Raw genomic sequence first — 16,008 nt, forward strand, 5'->3', positions numbered from 1 at the left:
GGGTGCTGTGATCTACACACTACCCCCAGTGTCCCAGCAGGCACCGCTGGTGAGGATGTTTTGGGTGGATGTGGTGTTGGGGACACGAGAGGGGTCTGTGTGTCCGCGTGAGAATGTCCATCCTCATCAGGGGACTCTGCCCCCTCTGCCAGTGTGTCTCCCTCTGGCAAAGTCACTGGTGGACGTGCTTCCCCAGTAGTCTGTCTCCCCATTGGAAACTCCATGGAACTGTCTACCTCTGAGCCGGACTCATGACGCAGGAGCACATGGTCCTGATGTCTGCGGAAAACACGCCCATCAGTCAGCTTAACAACATAGGAGACTGGACCACTCTGCTTAAGAATAACACCAGGTAGCCATTGCTGATTGTTTCTCACATAGACGTTGTCATCCAGTTCTAATTGTCTGTCTCGCGCAAGTTGATCATGTCCCTCCTTCTGCTTTTCCTGCTTTCTCTCCACTTCTGCCTTCATGTCCGGGCAATCTTGACTTGGGCCTACGCCCCATCAGCATCTCTGCTGGAGTGCGTGCAGTCGTAGTCTATGGAGTGAGGCGGTATTTAAACAGGAAACATGAAAGCCAGGTACTAAGAGAGTCCCCTGACATCCGCTTCAGGCCTTCCTTCACTGACTGAACAGCCCGCTCAGCCAAACCATTTGAGGCTGGATGGAAAGGGGCCGTCCGAATGTGACAAATGCCATTCTGCCGCATGAACTCCTCGAACAGCTCACTGATGAACGTCGGGCCATTATCAGTGACCGGAGAGTCAGGCAACCCGTGGACTGCAAACACTTGTCTGAGTTTGTCTATGTTTGAGGGGGCTGTGATGTTGCTCATGACGTGAGCTTCGATCCATTTGGAGTGCACATCTACCATTACAAGAAACATCTGTCCCATAAAGGGGCCAGCAAAGTCCAAATGTAGCCTAGACCAGGGGTAGACTGGCCACTTCCATGGGTGCAAAGGATCTGGTGGTGGCATGTTCTGATTGGTCTGACATTGCATGCATGATTTTATTTTGTTTTCCAGATCCTGATCCATTCTTGGCCACCAGACGTAGGATCTTGCAAGGCTTTTCATTCGACACACCCCTGGGTGAGTCTCATGAATTTCTTCCACAATCTGTGAATGGCCAGGGGGAGGCACGATGACCCTCGCCCCCCAGAAAATGCAAACATCCTGCAGACTCACTTTGGTCTTGCGTTTCACATAAGGTCTCAGTTCCTCTCCTTCCACGATTCTAGGCCAACCTTGTGAAAGAAAAGTCTTGACTTGAGACAGGACTGTGTCCCTCTCTGTCCATTGCTTGATCTGGGTCTCCTTTACAGGTGTCTCGGACAGCCTCTCCAATGAAAACACAGTCTCCGGAGGCACATACGTAGTAACAGGCGTCTCAGGTAAAGGGAGTCGACTCAGCGCATCGGCGTTTGCATTATCCCCACCCGCTCTGTACACGATAGTATACAGGTAAGCTGACAATGTGAGAGCCCAACACTGCATCCTGGCTGAGGCTAGTGGTGGGGTGCACCTGGTCTCCCTAAAAAGGCTCATCAGTGGTTTATGGTCTGTATAAATTGTGAATGCACGTCCATAAAGGTACTGATGAAAACGTTTGACCGCAAAAACAATGGCCGGACCTTCTTTGTCTATCTCTGAATATCCGTTCTCAGCAGCCATCAGGGTACATGAAGCAAAACCAATAGGCTTCTCTGAACAGTCCTCCATTACGTGTGAGAGAACTGCCCCGACTCCACAGGGCGAAGCGTCTCATGAAAGGGTGATCTCCTTGTCTGGGTCACGGTGATCAAGCAGCTTCACTGAGTGCAGGAGTTCTTTCACTTTCTTGAAAGCTTCCTCCTGCTCTTCACCGCATTGCTACTTAGTGACATTGTGAAGCAGCTTATACAGTGGGGTCAAAACCTTTGGGAGGTCCGGAAGAAACTTGCCGTAATTATTCACCATGTCCAAAAATGAACTGAATTCAGTGACGCTCTTGGGGCTTGGGGCCTCCTTGATAGCTCTCGCTTTGTCCTCCACGGGGCAAAGCCCCTCAGCTGTAATCTTGTGTCCCAGGTAGGTCACACTCGGAGCCAGGAACACACATTTTCCGCGTCTCCACCACAGCCCTGCATCTGAGAGTCTCTTCAGCACCTGTTCTAAATTAGCCAGATGCTCCCCCTCCGTGGCTCCCATGATCAAAATATCATCAAGATACACTGCTACATGCGGAATCCCCTGCAGCAAAGAGTCCATTGTCCTTTGGAAAAGGGTGGGGCTAGATGCCACTCCAAACACCAGGCGATTGTATTTGAATAATCCCTTGTGCGTATTGATGGTGACGTACTCCTTTGAATCCTCATCGAGCAGCAACTGTTGATAGGTGTGGCTCATGTCCAGCTTTGTGAATAGTTTACCCCCTGACAGGGTCGCAAACAGGTCATCCACTCGTGGCAATGAGTACTCTTCCAGCTTAGAGTCCAGATTCACCGTAAACTTGTAATCCCCACATATCCTTACCGTTTATCCGCCTTCAAAACTGGAACAATGGGAGCCGCCCACCTTGAAAACTGGACGGGCTCCATGATGCCCAGCCCCTGTAAACGTACCAGCTCTGCCTCGACTTTGCCTTTCGTGGCATAGGGCACCGACCTGGGCTTAACAAAACGTGGTGTGGCCTCAGGGTCGACATAGAGTTTCACAGTCACGCCTTTCAGTGTGCCCAGCTCATCCCTGCAAACGTCACTATACCGCTGCAGAATGTCCTCCGTCGTGCGTGCATACTTAATTTCATGCCAGTTGAGCCGGATTTTACAAAGCCAATCGCGACCCAAAAGATTGGGGCCACTGCCCTTAGTTATCACCAGCCTGGCTTCAGCCTTCTGGCCCCCAACTGAAATATCCACATGTAACACCCCTAATTGAGGTATGGTTTGCCCCGTATAGGTCCTGAGTTTGAGCTTAGATGGTCTGATGGGAGGCAGGTTGGATCCCCATGTCCTCCTGTAGGTCTCTTCACTAATGACCAATGCAGTTCCCTGAATCAATCTTGAACTTAATGTGCTTTCCCTTGACAGTGACTGTGTCATAATATGGATCAGGTGGTCCCTCATCCGTTTCCACCCCAAACGTGTTGTAGGCACACGCTGCCTCTTCGTCTGCTTCTCCTAGTTGGTGTGTGGCTGCCTGAGCCTGTTGAGTTTTCCCCTGCCCAGGCTTAACCTCACCCTTTATGCTCCTGCGCTTTTTAGCTGAATGTCCCTTCTTGCCGCAAGCATGGCAGACAGTATCTTTGAATTTACAAACATTTGCATAAGTGCGTTCCTCCACACCGAAAACATTCCACCCGTTTTGCCTGTTTACCAGTCTCCCACCTGACTTGGAGCATTGCCTTTGACTGCGACCCCCCCCCATATCCTTTCTGTATATCCTTGGCATTATCAGCAGCCATCTCCATGCCTTGGGCAATCTCTAGGGCTGTCTTGAAAGTCAACAGTGGGAATTCCCCCCAGCAAGCGGTGTTGTACGGCATCATTATTAATGCCGTATACTAATCTATCACGCAGCATGTCATCCAACACGGCTCCGAAATCGCAATGCTCCGATAGCTGCCGAAACTTGGCCACAAAATCACCCACAGACTGACCTGGCTTCTGGACATGGCTGTGAAACTTGAACCGTTGAACTATCACTGAAGGCTTTGGATTGTTGTGGTTCCCCACGAGCTTGACCAGTTCGTCGTATGGAATTTCTCCTGGTTTCCGCGGCGTAGCTAAGTTCCGTATCAGCTTGTACGTCTTTGCCCCCACAGACACTCAGGAGAATAGAGTGCTTCTTAGCCTCCTCAGTAATTCTATTAGCACAGAAAAAGTGGCCCAAGCTTTCCTCGCCACTCCGGCCACTTCTAGATTTGCTGGTCAAACACACCGACCGTTCTGAACACAGCCATCCAAACACGAGGCTCTTGCCTGCTCACAGCTCCTGATCAAAAACAGGGCCGACCCGTCCACAAAACCAGTTCACCTCATCTCCAAAAATATGTGGTAACTTCTACTTTACAAAAAGACCACTCGACAACTTGATGGCCAAAAGAGCATCTTTATCGGGGACGCCAAATGATATTTACAATACAGAGGCTTCCAGGTACCTCGTGCGGCCTGGGTGGAGGAACTATATACAATGCATACTGGGAGTAAAAAGAGTGGAAGTAAAGACCCCGCCAACCCCGGATCCCACCTCTTGCTACCAACAGCTTCCCGATTAGTGTTAACTTACTTTTAATAATACTCACATTACAACATATCCGATGAGCTATGTCCTTGTGTTCCAATGTATTTTAATGGTACAGCAGGGAAGAGAACCTTAAACCTGTTCTTGGGTGTACCAAGTTTGTCTTGGGACTACTGGCTGCACAGACTGATTAAACAATGACAAGGATTCCATTTGTCAGGCCTAAGAGCTTTACCTCGATTTGCACACATAGGGGAAAAGGTATCAATTGCAATAGCATTGTTTGCGTAAAAAGCTACTGAATTTGAACTCCAGAGAATGTTCATTTGGTGAACCTCAGATATATGGATGAAGGGAAAATGGAGGGCTATCTGGGAAGAAGGATTATATTGATCTTGGAGTAAGGTAAAAGGTTGGCTCAACTTGATAGGCCAAAGGGCCTGTACAGTGCAGCACAGCATTTACTTATTATTTATTATTTATTTATTTACTGACCTGCAGCACAGAATAGGCCTTTCCGGCCCTTCAATCTGTGTCATCCAGAAATCCAGCAGCTAATCACATGACAATTTACAATGGTCAATTAGCCTACAGACTGGTATGTCTTTGGACTGTGAGAGGAAGCCCAGGCAGTCACGGGCAGAAGGAATTAAACCCGGGTCGCCTGTACTGTAAAGCCTTGTGCTAACCACTACGCTACCATAACACTCCAATGTTCTTTATTATACATGCATCTATTCTTTGCTACACAAGCTGTCAATAATTTAGATGCAAACTGACCAACCCAGTCATTCAGTTACCTGTTTTCTCTGAAATAGCTCTTTTGTTTTAAACCATCATAAGTTGTTGTATTGTGAACCTACTCCCCACTTCCAACTGTGTCATTTATTTTCAATCTACTGTAACACCCTGGTTAAGATTTTTACTGTTATGCTGTGGATACTTCATTTTAGCAGATCTGTAAGAACTCTATGTTCTGCTTTTAGCATGTTTAGCTTTGAGTCAAATACAAGGGACAATGTTGTTCAACTTAGGAATGTTGTGTCAGCCAGTCAGGATGGTGGAATTGTGAGAAGGTTCTAGAAAACACAGGGCGGTGTAGTTTTTGTGACAGACACTGGTGTGTATCAAGGTCTTTTTGGCAGGAGCTGGGAGAGGTCGGGGGTAAGATGAGTGAGGATGCCGTCCCTGTTGCACAAGGTGATTTGTGCAGACGAATGGCTTCAAGAGGAAAGGACCAGTACTCCCGTCGGGAAGCCCATTTATTTGAGGTAGATTTTGAATTTCATTTGGAAAGTGGTGTATGCTTTCATGCAGACAGTGGGTGCAGCGTATGAGTTAAGGACACCTTCAAGATGAGCTCCAAATACTGTGCACGTTTGGACTGGGTTAACTGTAATAGGGTTTTTTTTTATCTTTTTCTTTTCTTTTTCCTAATAACTGTTCAATAAAGCTGAAATTTGTAAATAGACTTTCTTTATAATTGTATACAGTGTATGATATGTTACTTCTGGATGACAACTAATTGCATGGGGGCAGTGTGGTGAACTACATATACCTGTCTGGACACGTCCCCTGCTGACTGCTCCTGTGGCTCCTCCCACAGACCCCTGTATAAAGGCGATTGAGGCCTGAGCCTGGCCTCTCAGTCTCCAGGATGTAGTATGGTGGTCACTCACTGCTTGTTCCTTCTTCCAGTCAATAAAAGCCGATATCTCACCTTTACGTCTCAGAGAGAGTTATTGATGGTGCATCAGGCAGTATTTACACAGAATTCACACGGATCAGGGTTCCGGTAGTAAAGACATCCCAACTTCCCAGTTTTGGTGGGACCCAGAACACGTTGACACTAGACATCTGGAGCTTTAGAAAGGTGGCTTTCCCACCACTGAGTCCAGTGGCAGTTGGCAAAGGTTTTCACAATCTTTATTGTTTACTGACCTTCTACCAATAGAGATAATTCTCCCTATTTATTTGATCAAAGCCTTCATTATTTTGAGGATCACAATTAACAATACCTTAATCTTCTGTGTTCGGAGAATCCCAGCTTCACTTGAAATTCAACCTTTCTCCTCTGATAAATTTTCTGATCGCTAATGTGTACACCTTCATTAAGCTGTGCACCTATTTAATGCCATATCTCTCAGCATTCATATCTTATAGACACCCAGTAACTTCAGCATTTAGAGGTTCATCACAATAGACAATAGGTGCAGGAGTAGGCCATTCGGCCCTTTGAGCCAGCACCGCCATTCAATATGATCATGGCTGATCATCCACAATCAGTACCTTGTTCCTGCCTTCTCCCCATATCCCTTGATTCTGCTATCTTTCAGAGCTCTAGCTAACTCTTTATTGAAAGCATCCAGAGAATTGGCCTCCACTGCCTTCTGAGGCAAGCATTCCATAGATCCACAACTCTCTGGGTGAAAAAGTTTTTCCTGAGCTCTGTTCTAAATGGCCTACCCCTTATTCTTAAACTGTGGCCTCTGGTTCTAGACTCTCCCAACATCGGGAACATGATTCTTGCCTCTAGCGTGTCCAATCTTATATGTTTCAATCAGATCCCCTCTCATCCTTCTAAATTCAAGCCCAGTCGCTCCAATTTTTCAACATATGACAGTCCCACCATCCCGGGAATCAACCTCGTGAACCTACGCTGCACTCACTCAATAGCAAAAATGTCCTTCCTCAAATTTGGAGACCAAAACTGAACACAGTACTCCAGGTGTGGTCTCACCAGGGACCTGTACAACTGCAGAAGAACCTCTTTGCTCCTATACTCAACTTCCCTTGTTATGAAGGCCAACATGCCATTAGCTTTCTTCACTGCCTGCTGTACCTGCATGCTTACTTTCCCCTTTTCCTAACGTGACACCATTCAGATAGTAATCTGCCTTCCTGTACTTGCCACCAAAGTAGATAACCTCACATTTATCCACATTAAACTGCATCTGCCCACTCACCCAACTTGTCCAAGTCACCCTGCATTTTCCTAATATCCTTCTCATATTTCACACTGCCACCCAGCTTTGTGTCATTTTGGAAAGGGGAATTCCAAATATTTATGACCTTTTTGCGAGAAAAAAAAGTTTTTTGATTGTTTTGATTTTAAGATGATCTTTTTTTCCTTTTTGATTCGTTGTCTAGAAATTTGAATTTTCAATTTGCTTTAATATTTTACATACCTTGTCTCAATCATCAATCCTCTATTGATGTGAATACAAATCATTGTTTTGTAATTTCCTCATCACCATCATCATCATCATTAATAGTTTACATGCCTTTTCAGTTAAATCCTCACTCCTGTTTCAATGTGAATACAAACCATCATTTTGTAGTTTACACTAACAATAATAATCAATAATTGGCAAACTTTTCTGATTGTTCCTGCTCCTGCTCCACCGTGTAGTAGGACTGCAGCGGTTCAATAAGGCAACACACTACCTATCTTCTCTAGATTGTTAAATATTGGCTTTGTCAGCAATGCCCAGATCCCCAAACTGAATAAAAATACACTATATTTATTTGATGACATATTTTTTGCCAGAACTTCAAGGAAATTTAAACATTCTAAGCAGTATATGACATAAAATCATCCTCAGCTTGCTCTGTGATTTAAAAAAATGGAAGGTAAAGTTTTCTATTTATATTTTGTGTTACTTTATTTTCTACTACATGAATCAGCATCTTTACCTCTTAATTTGCTTGTGTTTGAACATTGGTAATCAATTTTTAACATAACTACAAAGGATCCTTATTTCTTAGGAGACACCGTGACCTTTAAGAGATCCTGCAGCTGCTGGAATCTCGAGCAACACACACAAAATGCTGGAGGAACTGCAAATCTCCCAGCATTTTCTGTGTGCTGCAGCATGACCTTTAGTTTGTTAACAAAATATCATGACAGAAAATTGAATGGGAAGGTGTCCAAAGATCTCACTTTTATTAATAAACCATGCACATCAAAGTATTCTTGACTTAGTTTTATTTTACCAGGTAAGAGATATAATCTCACTCAGACTGAAATTCCATCCCTACAGCTTCATGGAGACATGAACCTAGTGGGAAATGTGGGGAAATATTGCATAGGTATTTCACCTACTGGTTGTAAAACTGTCCTGTGGAGTTATACGAATATTTTTTAGATATGGTCAGCTGTCGGGCTTCCCAGATGAGAGGAGAAAGTCAGAAAATTACTTCATAAACTTGTGTCAGCCCTGTCTCAGAGGAAAGAGAAGGGTAGATTCTCTTCCTTCTGTGTTAAAAAGTTGTGGATTTATCTCTCACTCCAGGAGCCTGAAGCAATGCAGGTTTGGTGCTTTGCTGAGGGAGCACTATATGCATTGTCAGGTAGTTGGCCTGCTCCTTTTAGTTGACAGAGCTTGCTGTGTTTTCTACATTACAAACAATGGATACACTTCTAATGTACTTCATTGACAGCAAAGTACTTTGGGCTGTCATGAATGATTCTAAAAAGTGCAAGTTCTTTCTTTTTGTGATCCCACTACTCACACCTCTCCCTTTGCTGAGCTGTCCCATGCACAAATGAGTTATGGTTTCCAATTATTTTATATGGTTGCTGTAGCTGAAACCTGTAGGGTGAACTAGCCTTACAATTTTTTATCCTCCAAAGGTATATCTGTATTGATTAGTTGTCATTGACCACACTGTGACTATGCCTTTTCATATAAATGGCCTGACCAATGACAACAGGGATCTATTTTCTCCAAGGTACCATAAGATGGAGATCACAGCTGTGGAAGCAAAGAGATATTTTTCCCCACTCTCCCGTGAACCTAACAAATATATTGGCATGTTGATTCAAGTAACAGGATTAAGAAGCACACTTCAGTGTGATTCTTCCAAACCCCAGATGAAAACATAAAAATATCATAAAACAGTATGGTGAATACAATGATAAATATAATGGTAGTGGAATAAACATGTAGAAAAGAAAGAAAAAAAACTTCTTGTAGAAGCACAAATGAAAGTGATCTTACAAATTATAGGCATTTTCTATTATGTGATCATTCATTCATGTCCCATGTCCCTTTTATCACATTCTTAAAGGGTCCATTTTATTCTTGCCACCTGGAATGGTGGGAGATTAAGATGGTGGAGTGGAAACGTCATCAGGTTCCATAATGGAATCCCACCTCCCAGTAACTTAATTCATCATCAGGCAACAACTTGAATGATAGCCACAGCAGTCAAATGATGCTAAAGTCCAGACAGAAAACACAGAGACCAATAACATCACTGACAAACTGATTCTATTTTAAAACAGATTTGTGGGAGGCTTGGTTGTCATTACCTAGGCCAAACGAATATTTCCTCTCTTCCTCTTTATTGGGAGAATTACTTAATTGTTTCAAATATTTCTTCAACCCCACTGGCAGCAATTTGGAAATGTTCTCAAAATCAGAATCAGGTATATTACTACCAGCATATGTCGCGAAATTTGTTAATGCCCACTCAGAGCAATCTCATCATTCCTGTTCCCCAACTTATCTCCTCTGTTTCCATATTTTCTCTCAGGTGTCCACCAACACCCTCAGATTCTCCTGTGTGCATTAATGGCAATTTACAAAGGCTAATTAACCTACCAACCAACACATCTTTGGGATGTGGAAGGAAACTGGAAAACCTGATGGAAACCCGCATGGTCAAGGAAAGATCCCAAAGTCCATAGGTTGGGACAGCACCAAGTTGGTTGGAACTTTGAGGCATTATGCCATAAGCAATTTAATTTGGTTGCCAATAATGCCTGATTTCCTATACAAATCCAATTGTTCTTAAAGTCATACTCAGTGAGTGAGAACATAATGGAAAGACTTAAATGTGGCACTTCAAAAATGGTCTCAAACCAAGGAGTGCCTGCTTGTTACGTACCCGTGGGTAACTTGTACTTGTCACGTGACAGTGGTGTTGAAGCTATACTGGACCTAAGGTAATGGTCTTGTGATGCTGGAGTGATGTCATTTTCCCCCCAGTAGAGGTCATGTGACAGTTTTTTCCAACAGGTTATAAAAGGAGGACCCCTCCCTGTGAGGAGGGGCAGTTCGTGGCTGGATTTGCCATTTTGACTTCATGCTACTGTGTGGTCCAATATTATGATGCAGTTCGGTTGAAAGGTAGAGTTTTATTTAATGCCTAAAGTTTAAAAGGTCATTGCCGGCAGCTTCTTTATAACACTGCCAGTTAAAAATCAGTGGAGAGTGGAGGTCGGAGTTCAGAAGCTAAAAGATCGAGGAAAGTCGATTTTGACGGTGAAACAGGTTCGACCTTGTTTGATCCTCATTCTGAAGGAATTCGTTGGCTGTGCCGGTGTTAATCCCTGCAATAATAGCAGAAAGGTTTGAGTACAGTTTTGTCAAGGAAAGGTCAGTGCGTTTAAGCCATTTCATTTTTATCTTCGTAAATTCTCCAGGAAAAGTATAGTTCAACTGGGAACAGCAACAACACGACGTGAAAGAGAATTTAAATCGTCTAAAAAAGTCTCTCCTTTAATGGACTGTAAGCATTTTGAACTTTCACCGTACTACTTTGAAGAACTGTTTTTGCAACGTTGCTTTAAGAACTGTTTTCACTTTATCCCTTTAAGAACTGTTCAAGCTGCTGCACAGCAGCTGATTTCCAGATGCGTTAGCTGTTTGCTTACTTTTGGGGTTTGTTTTTCAGTGTTTAATAAATGTTTTATTTGTTATAAAAAAAAACCCTGCCTTACTTGTATATTTATTGTTGCTGAATCCGTAACACTGCTAAACATATCTTTCCTGACCTAAGTACTCCAGGTTGTCTGCTTTCTGCATTTATCCCACTTCATAGCCGTTCAATCCAATGATTACCTTGAACTACTTGGGATATACCAATAAAGTACAAGATGAATTGGTCATACGAGGAAGGAATGGAAATTTTAGACTTTCAGATGGTATCATTTGTAATAACAACATTGCAGCTATTTTCTCAGCTTTTTCCTTTACCAACCATAGCGGGTAATTGATCCTAACCTTGCCTCCAGCTCCATCCACTCCATCTAAGACAGAGCACCTAAGAATTGTGGGAAAAACACCAGAGCTTGGCCAAATTATTCAAATGACCCCAATTCTTGGAAAGTAGCAATGGTCAGAACATTGGCCTAAGAAAAACAGAACTAAAGTTCCAGCAAAATCCTAGATGGTCTAAAAATACTCTCACAGCATTTTGGCCATATTTGACAGTACAAGTTCTGCTTCAGGGAAGGTAATCACTGCTTGTGGTTTTCATGGCTACCTGATGAATTATCAACCAGCAGAAAATGACTAGAACCATGCTAATGATCAGAATCATATTCCTTTCGTATATGGCAAAAATTATGGAACATAAGGTTAATACATCTATATATCTATTCTGTTTTTTTCATGGATCATTATTTCTGTAATTCTGAATTTACTGGAAGTTAAGCTTTTGCTCAGAGGGTGTGCTATTTGAAGTATGTGATCTCTTGATGAAATGTGTCATTTTTTTCTTTAGTTATGAAATTAGAAAATATTATATTAGAGTAATCTTGTTTATAAAATATACTTCCTACAGTGTGTTGTTTGTCATGATGCACATATAATGCAAGTTGTATTAGTTAGCTGTCCAAGAGCACAGAATATTCATCAGCACGTCCTTTAATAGTGTTCAGAGTAACCACATAATGTATTCCTTTCTTTTTTCCCACTAACTCCAAATCCTACTCTATCCAATGTTGCAACTATATCATTAAGTAATCACTTTTATATCATTGTGGAATTCTTGTATTGTTTGTTTTCTTTCCCTTCATATTCATCATTGACAATTCCTTATGGTTAATGTTATGAGTCAGATTCTCAGTCAAGTTGTAGGATGCCCACCCATTCTGGAATATTGATCATATATCTCGTTAATCTATTCTGCTGGCAGTGACATTTGAAAAAAAATGTTAGAATTTGACACTTTAAAATATTGCAAGGACCATAATTGGAACAAGTTATTTTTGTCACACTGTTAAGTCTTGACATGCTTCAAAGCCTCTTGTTCAAGACCCACTTCACAGACTTAGGTTTACAATTGAGGCTGAGGCACCAGTTTGGTACTGAGGGAATATTATGCCATGGGAGGTGTGGAATTTCAGAGGAATCATTGAACAAGGCATCTACTATTATCTCAAGTGGATTCAAGAAGTGTCTCAACACTTGGTAAAAAAAAGCTGAATAATTCTCTGTCAGTCCTGGCCAAGAGATATATCCCTTAGGCAATAGGATCAAAAACAAGTTATTTGTTCATTTATCAATGCTGATTTACAGGACTTCGCCAAACAAAAAGCAGTGGTTACCACTTCATGTTTACCCAGATCAACAACACTTAAAATGAATGCTTCAACAGTTGTGACATTCTGATGGCCTGAAGCCCTGCACAATGCTGTTAAAATGCATTTCCTTCTTTTGTAAAAGGTAAAGAATATTAGAGGAGGCAGCCCTTTCCCAAATAGTGTGCAGAGGGAACAGTGCCCATCCTCGAAAAGACCTGAATGAGAGCCACTGTTTCTTCCACTATGAATATTCAGTGCAGAATAGTTACTCTGCAGCTAGATTGTGGCACTTCAATCACTGCAGAGTAATTAGAAAATCTGAGCACTTATCAGCTTGGGAAAAAAACACGGCAGGCCTCACCAACATACAAGAGGTTCCAGAATCTTGCAAAGAAGATAGAACAAAAAGATTTCTTTTGTTAATTCTTGACAAGCATATAACCAACAAGTAAAATTTTACAGATGACAGAAATCAAGTAAAAAATGCTAGAAATGCACACTAAGGATGATCGAATCAAAACATTAAATCTGTTTAGCTCTCCACAGATGCTGCTTGATGAGAGAGAGAGAGAGAGAGAGAAGCCCATGGATTCATTTAAAAACAAAAAAAAACATTGAGTCATTTAGGGTTTGTTACAAAAACAATTCCCTGAGAAAACTGAACCAAGGTATAAATGCCATTGATCAAGTAGATAAAAGTGGCTTTTAAGTGATTGGGCAGCTTTGAGGACATGTATTGCACAAAACACAATTTTTTCTAACCAGAAAAGAATATTTGAATTAAAATTTAAACAATTGAAAGGTTGGCCACCCTGAAGTTAATAGATCTGGAAAGTGATACAAGAAGAATCAAATGTTGTTAATGTCAATATCCTGGAAAATACATCTCGAAATCTCACCATTTTATACTTGTTACTGCTAACATATTCCCATTTTAACTAAGGGAAGCAAACAATTAACCTACTGACCTGTACATCTTTGGAATGTGGGAGGAAACCTAGGTCTTAGCAAACAAATCTTACCCAACTTCTTGTTCTATTTGGTCCATAGTTAATTACATCTTCTGGTACGTTTAGTGCACCAAGGGAATTTCAGTGCAAGCAGGATCACAATTGCTAGCAGAGATTAGGCAGCAGAAAACAGACAAAATTGCAGAGAAAGTGAAGCCTTTGCCAATGGCAAATGTCATGAGAAAACATTCCAGACCTTCATGGAAAGATGCCATCAGAAGAACATAAATTCAGAAGCAACAAGAATCCTTGTGGTTTAAATAAGTGTATTACTTAAACAGAGTTCTGTAACTTGATCCATATAAAATCAGAATTAGTTTTAGAGAAACTCCATTGCTGAAATGTCACCAAGTACTGGCTACTGAGTTTGTTCCCTATTTCATTGGATTTTTCCACATAAGGGAGTGTGTCAAAGCAGAATAATTGTGGGTTCAATGACCATTACAAAGACTGGAGCACATAGTCAGGATACTGTGTGATAAACAGGCAAACTTCAAATTAATAGAACCATTGTGTACTATCTGCCCTTGTCGTTCTTAATGGTCAAGTCATGAGGTGAATTCCTATTGATTCACTGCAGAGCTGTATCAGAGTGGTACCCACTGCAGTCACAGGATGGTGCGAGCGGACACTTAAACAGCACAATATGCAGTATTTTACTCTTCAACTTGAATGAATGATCTGCACAAAGCAAAGGAGGAAATATCAGCTTTAGCCGACAATTCTTATTATACGTAGCATTTAGGAAAAACAGGGAAAATGAACCATCATTTTAAAGACAAGAGATATGATACAGCAAATTCTTCCATTCCACGGGAATTGAGAAATGTGTCTTTATCAGACACCAGTAACTAGCGAGCAGGAGGACATATTACTTTATGTAGTCAGAGTCTGATTGCCTGTGGTGAAGGGTTGGAATCAATTTGTTTGTTTGCTTTTGATGGTAATGACTATCTGATCTCTGTTGATTACAATTCAAATTGCTGAGAATTTATTGACTCTGACTATATTGATTCAAAGGGTATAATAAGAAAATTCAAAAGTTAATTTTCAAGACATAGTATACTAGATATATATTTTTCAGATAATGAACCACAATTTACCTCAGAGAATAGAATATGTATCATTGTTGGGATATACACACTCTAATAGAAAAGCTGCAACAAAAAAATGACTCCAAGCATTAAATTCTCTCAAGGAGCAGAAACAATAATTCTACAGAGTGGCAGTGAACTTTATAAGTAAAGGAATACAACCAGACTCAGAGACAGACCGCATAATTATCAAGATTCTAATCAATTAGGTTCAAACTGAAAATGCACAAAATAAATCTTTCCGAGTAATCATAGACTCTTAATTAAGTGGCATCAGGATGCTCTTTATTGACTACAGCTTGGCATTCAATATTATCAACCCCTCAAAACTCATCAAAGCGCTTCAAGTCCTTGGCCTCAATGCCTCCATGGGCAACCGGATCCTTGATTTCCTCACTAGCAGACCCCAGTCAGCATCTCCTCCACTTTCCTCTACAAACTCCATCAGCACAGGTGCGCCACAAGGCTGTGTAGTTAGCCCCTTGCTCTACTCACTTCTTGCTTATGACTGTGAGGCTAAGCACAGCACCAACACTATATTTAAGTTTGCTGATGGTACCACTGCCATTGGCTAAATTAATGGTGGTGACAAATTCACATATAGGAGGGAGATTGTAAACCTAACTGAGTAGTGCCATAACAACAAACTCTCGCTCAAGTTTGGCAAGATCAAGGAGATGATTATTGACTTCAGGAGAAGGACATCGGAGGTCCATGAGCCAGCCCTCATCGAGAGATTAGAGATGGAGAGGATCAACAACTTTGAATTTCTTGGTGTTACTTTTTCAGACAGTCTATCCAGGGCCCACCACATAAGTACAATTTCATTGAAAGCACAACAGCATCTCTAGTTTCAAAGAAGTTTGCGTAAATTTGGCATACATCAAAACTTGAACAAACTTCTATAGATCTGTGGTGGAGGGTATATTGACTGATTGTCTTGGCCTGGTATGGAAACACCAAAGCCCTTGTATGGAAAAGCCTGCAAAAAGTAATGGATATGGCCTAGTCTGTCAAGGATAAAGCCACCTCCCTAGCATTGAGCACAACTATATGAAATGCTGTTACAGGAAAGCAGCATCCATCATCAAGGATCCACCCCACCCCCCGCCCCACCATTCTGGCTATGCTCTCTTCTCACTGCTGCCATCAGGAAGAAGGTACAGGAGCCTCAGGACCTGAACCACCAGCTTCAGGAACAGTTATTACCCCTCAACCATCAGGCTCTTGAATCAAAAGGCTCTTCACTCACCCCATCGCTAAACTGTTCCCATGGAACTGGACTCACTTTGAAGGGCTCTTCATCTCATGTTCCCAATATTCATTGCTTATTTATTATCATTATTATTATTTTTTAAAT

The 16,008-nt window shown here is 42.0% G+C and overlaps 1 pseudogene; it reads right to left on the bottom strand.

Moving 5' to 3' along the window:
- Positions 1 to 423: 423 nt before the first annotated feature.
- Positions 424 to 16,008, bottom strand: part of LOC132390914 (uncharacterized protein K02A2.6-like) — a 28,331-nt pseudogene continuing 12,746 nt past the window's right edge.

The sequence above is a fragment of the Hypanus sabinus genome, chromosome 3 (assembly GCF_030144855.1).
Source record: "Hypanus sabinus isolate sHypSab1 chromosome 3, sHypSab1.hap1, whole genome shotgun sequence".
NCBI classification, from domain to species: domain Eukaryota; kingdom Metazoa; phylum Chordata; class Chondrichthyes; order Myliobatiformes; family Dasyatidae; genus Hypanus; species Hypanus sabinus.